The sequence below is a fragment of the Styela clava genome, chromosome 8 (assembly GCF_964204865.1).
Source record: "Styela clava chromosome 8, kaStyClav1.hap1.2, whole genome shotgun sequence".
Classification (NCBI taxonomy): domain Eukaryota; kingdom Metazoa; phylum Chordata; class Ascidiacea; order Stolidobranchia; family Styelidae; genus Styela; species Styela clava.
This window is the reverse complement of record NC_135257.1, coordinates 5293651-5299007: the sequence shown is the minus strand read 5'-3', so window position 1 is coordinate 5299007 and position 5357 is coordinate 5293651. Positions and strand designations below refer to the sequence as shown.

General features: G+C 55.1%; 1 non-coding gene across 1 annotated transcript; it reads left to right on the top strand.

Annotated features, from left to right (window-relative positions):
* Positions 1–3385: 3385 nt before the first annotated feature.
* LOC144425929 (small subunit ribosomal RNA) lies at positions 3386–5192 on the top strand. The gene has a single exon (XR_013477735.1). It is a non-coding gene; the product is annotated as a small subunit ribosomal RNA (ribosomal RNA).
* The last annotated feature ends 165 nt before the right edge of the window (positions 5193–5357 follow it).

Below are 5357 nucleotides of genomic sequence, written 5' to 3'. Positions count from 1 at the left end.
CGAGAGAGTGCTGCGTCGCCGGCATCGGCGTCGAAAGAAGCCGAGCCGAAAAAAGTTAAAGTACAAACGTGCAAGCATACTAACCTAACCCTAGGTAAGGCATGTCAGAGCGAAAGACAGTAAACTCGAATGAGCCAAGAAAGAGCGGCGTACGGTGCGGGGCCGGTCGGAGCGCACCCTTTTTTCGGTGGCTGGCGGGCGAGAGAGTGCTGCGTCGCCGGCATCGGCGTCGAAAGAAGCCGAGCCGAAAAAAGTTAAAGTACAAACGTGCAAGCATACTAACCTAACCCTAGGTAAGGCTTGTAAGAGCGAAAGACAGTATACTCGAATGAGCCAAGAAAGAGCGGCGTGCGGTGCGGGGCGGTATGCAGCGCACACTTCTCTCGGTGGCTGGCGGGCGAGAGAGTGCAGCGTTGCCGGCATCGGCGTCGAAAAAAGCGTTGCCGAAAAAAGTTGAGGGACTGCACTTGCAAGCATACTAACCTAACCCTAGGTAAGGATTGTAAGAGCGTAAGACAGTATACTCGAATGAGCCAAGAAAGAGCGGCGTGCGGTGCGGGGCGGGATGGAGCGCACACTTCTTTCGGTGGCTGGCGGGCGAGAGAGTGCAGCGTTGCCGGCATCAGCGTCGAAAAAAGCGTTGCCGAAAAAAGTTGAGGGACTGCACTTGCAAGCATACTAACCTAACCCTAGGTAAGGCTTGTAAGAGCGAAAGACAGTATACTCGAATGAGCCAAGAAAGAGCGGCGTGCGGTGCGGGGCGGTATGCAGCGCACACTTCTCTCGGTGGCTGGCGGGCGAGAGAGTGCTGCGTCGCCGGCATCGGCGTCGAAAGAAGCCGAGCCGAAAAAAGTTGAGGGACTGCACTTGCAAGCATACTAACCTAACCCTAGGTAAGGCTTGTAAGAGCGAAAGACAGTATACTCGAATGAGCCAAGAAAGAGCGGCGTGCGGTGCGGGGCGGGATGGAGCGCACACTTCTCTCGGTGGCTGGCGGGCGAGAGAGTGCTGCGTCGCCGGCATCGGCGTCGAAAGAAGCCGAGCCGAAAAAAGTTGAGGGACTGCACTTGCAAGCATACTAACCTAACCCTAGGTAAGGCTTGTTAGAGCGAAAGACAGTAAACTCGAATGAGCCAAGAAAGAGCGGCGTACGGTGCGGGGCCGGTCGGAGCGCAACCTTTTCTCGGTGGCTGGCGGGCGAGAGAGTGCTGCGTCGCCTGCATCGGCGTCGAAAGAAGCCGAGCCGAAAAAAGTTAAAGTACAAACGTGCAAGCATACTAACCTAACCCTAGGTAAGGCATGTCAGAGCGAAAGACAGTAAACTCGAATGAGCCAAGAAAGAGCGGCGTACGGTGCGGGGCCAGTCGGAGCGCACCCTTTTCTCGGTGGCTGGCGGGCGAGAGAGTGCTGCGTCGCCGGCATCGGCGTCGAAAGAAGCCGAGCCGAAAAAAGTTAAAGTACAAACGTGCAAGCATACTAACCTAACCCTAGGTAAGGCTTGTAAGAGCGAAAGACAGTATACTCGAATGAGCCAAGAAAGAACGGCGTGCGGTGCGGGGCGGTATGCAGCGCACACTTCTCTCGGTGGCTGGCGGGAGAGAGAGTGCTGCGTCGCCGGCATCTGCGTCGAAAGAAGCCGAGCCGAAAAAAGTTGAGGGACTGCACTTGCAAGCATACTAACCTAACCCTAGGTAAGGCTTGTAAGAGCGAAGACAGTATACTCGAATGAGCCAAGAAAGAGCGGCGTGGCTGGCGGGCGAGAGAGTGCTGCGTCGCCGGCATCGGCGTCGAAAGAAGCCGAGCCGAAAAAAGTTGAGGGACTGCACTTGCAAGCATACTAACCTAACCCTAGGTAAGGCTTGTAAGAGCGAAAGACAGTATACTCGAATGAGCCAAGAAAGAGCGGCGTGCGGTGCGGGGCGGGATGGAGCGCACACTTCTCTCGGTGGCTGGCGGGCGAGAGAGTGCTGCGTCGCCGGCATCGGCGTCGAAAGAAGCCGAGCCGAAAAAAGTTGAGGGACTGCACTTGCAAGCATACTAACCTAACCCTAGGTAAGGCTTGTTAGAGCGAAAGACAGTATACTCGAATGAGGCAAGAAAGAGCGGCGTGCGGTGCGGGGCGGGATGGAGCGCACACTTCTCTCGGTGGCTGGCGGGCGAGAGAGTGCTGCGTCGCCGGCATCGGCGTCGAAAGAAGCCGAGCCGAAAAAAGTTGAGGGACTGCACTTGCAAGCATACTGACCTAACCCTAGGTAAGGATTGTAAGAGCAAAAGACAGTATACTCGAATGAGCCAAGAAAGAGCGGCGTGCGGTGCGGGGCGGGATGGAGCGCACACTTCTCTCGGTGGCTGGCGGGCGAGAGAGTGCTGCGTCGCCGGCATCGGCGTCGAAAGAAGCCGAGCCGAAAAAAGTTGAGGGACTGCACTTGCAAGCATACTAACCTAACCCTAGGTAAGGCTTGTAAGAGCGAAAGACAGTATACTCGAATGAGCCAAGAAAGAGCGGCGTGCGGTGCGGGGCGGTATGCAGCGCACACTTCTCTCGGTGGCTGGCGGGCGAGAGAGTGCTGCGTCGCCGGCATCTGCGTCGAAAGAAGCCGAGCCGAAAAAAGTTGAGGGACTGCACTTGCAAGCATACTAACCTAACCCTAGGTAAGGATTGTAAGAGCGAAAGACAGTATACTCGAATGAGCCAAGAAAGAGCGGCGTGCGGTGCGGGGCGGGATGGAGCGCACACTTCTCTCGGTGGCTGGCGGGCGAGAGAGTGCTGCGTTGCCGGCATCAGCGTCGAAAGAAGCCGAGCCGAAAAAAGTTGAGGGACTGCACTTGCAAGCATACTAACCTAACCCCATGTAAGGCTTGTAAGAGCGAAAGACATTATACTCGAAGGAGCCAAGAAAGAGCGGCGTGCGGTGCGGGGCGGGATGGAGCGCACACTTCTCTCGGTGGCTGGCGGTCGAGAGAGTGCTGCGTCGCCGGCATCGGCGTCGAGAAAAGCCGAGCCGAAAAAAGTTAAAGTACAAACGCGATGCTAATGAGCGAGCCGTTGTCTCGACTAATATGTAGGAGGCGCTCGATCGAGCGTCTGGCTTGAGCGCTTGTCGGCCTAGCAGAACGGTCGCATTGTTATGCCCGGGTATTAGGCACCGCTGCAGGCGGCCGGCAGAGCTCTTGTTTGTGCGAAACTGAATGGATCGAGCCCGAGAGGGGGCAAGCAAAGACGAAACGCAAAGCGCTCCGCCTGGCACTGCCCAGCGAGAGCGTGGACGTCGCGGCCAGCGACTGTCGAAGCCGAGTACGGCCGCAGGCGATCGCCTCGGTCTTAAACGAATGCGACGATCACGCGCCGGGCGGCTCAGCAAGGGCCGAGCGCAGCTGTCGCAGCTATCTGGTTGATCCTGCCAGTAGTGATATGCTTGTCTCAAAGATTAAGAAGCCATGCAGGTGCAAGTACGAGTTCTCGTAAAGCGAAACTGCGAATGGCTCATTAAATCAGTCTTGGTTTATTTGGTCTCGTAAGCGAAGTGGATAACTGTGGTAATTCTAGAGCTAATACATGCATTAAGCGCCGACTTCGGGAGGCGCGCTTTTATCAGATCAAAACCAACCGGGTTCGTCCTGTGACGTTTGATGACTCTGAATAACCACGCGGATCGTACGGTCTCTGCACCGACGACGTATCATTCAAGTGTCTGCCCTATCAACTGTCGAAGGTACGCTACGTGCCTACCTTTGTGATAACGGGTAACGGGGAATCAGGGTTCGATTCCGGAGAGGGAGCCTGAGAAACGGCTACCACATCGAAGGAAGGCAGCAGGCGCGCAAATTATTCATTCCAGACACGGGGAGGTAGTGACGAAAAATAACAATACAGGACTCTAACGAGGCCCAGTAATTGGAATGAGTACATCCTAAAACTCTTAACGAGTATCCATTGGAGGGCAAGTCTGGTGCCAGCAGCCGCGGTAATTCCAGCTCCAACAGTGTATGCTAAAGTTGTTGCGGTTGAAAAGCTAGTAGTTGGATTTTGGGCGAGCGCCGCCGGTCCGTCGCAAGGCGTGTCACTGGTTGCGTTTGCCTCACCTTCGGTTCTCCGTCGGTGCTCTTGACTGAGTGTCGGCGGTGGCCGATAAGTTTACTTTGAAAGAGTGTTCAAAGCAGGCTGTTCGCCTGCATAGTGTTGCATGGAATAATGGAATAGGACCTCGGTTCTATTTTGTTGGTTTTCGGAGCACGAGGTAATGATTAAGAGGGACAGACGGGGGCGTCCGTACTCTGCAGTTAAAGGTGAAATTCTTGGATCGGCTCAAGATGAACTACTGCGAAAGCATTCTCCAAGAATGTTTTCTTTAATCAAGAGCGAAAGTCAGAGGTTCGAAGACGATCAGATACCGTCCTAGTTCTGACTATAAACGATGCCAACTAGCGATCGGGAGGCGTTACCATGACGACCTTTCCGGCAGCTTCCGGGAAACCAAAGTCTTTGGGTTCCGGGGGAAGTATGGTTGCAAAGCTGAAACTTAAAGGAATTGACGGAAGGGCACCACCAGGAGTGGAGCCTGCGGCTTAATTTGACTCAACACGGGGAAACTCACCCGGCCCGGACACAGGTAGGATTGACAGATTGAGAGCTCTTTCTTGATTCTGTGGGTGGTGGTGCATGACCGTTCTTAGTTGGTGGAGCGATTTGTCTGGTTAATTCCGATAACGAACGAGACTCTGACACGCTAAATAGTTACGCGACCTTCTCGGTCGGCGTCTAACTTCTTAGAGGGACTAGTGGCGTTTAGCCACACGAGATTGAGCAGTAACAGGTCTGTGATGCCCTTAGATGTCCGGGGCCGCACGCGCGCTACACTGAGTGAAGCAGCGAGTGTCTAACCTAGGCCGAAAGGTCCGGGTAACCCATTGAACCTCATTCGTGATTGGGATAGAGACTTGCAATTGTTTCCCTTGAACGAGGAATTCCCAGTAAGCGCAAGTCATCAACTTGCGTTGATTACGACCCTGCCCTTTGTACACACCGCCCGTCGCTACTACCGATTGAATGGTTTAGTGAGATCCTTGGATCGGCCCCGTCGCGGCTGGCAACGGCCGCGTCTGCGTGTCGAGAAGACGATCAAACTTGATCATTTAGAGGAAGTAAAAGTCGTAACAAGGTTTCCGTAGGTGAACCTGCGGAAGGATCATTACCGAAGGTGGTGGTAGGCCCCGGCCGACCGCGCACTTACTTGTCTTTGGGTGCCGCCGAGAGGGCGGCCGTCAATCGGGGTTCCGCCCCGTGCGACACGCGTAACACGTTGGCATAGCAAGGCAGCCGAGTGCGATGGTGGCTTCTGGGCACCGCGCTCGATGTG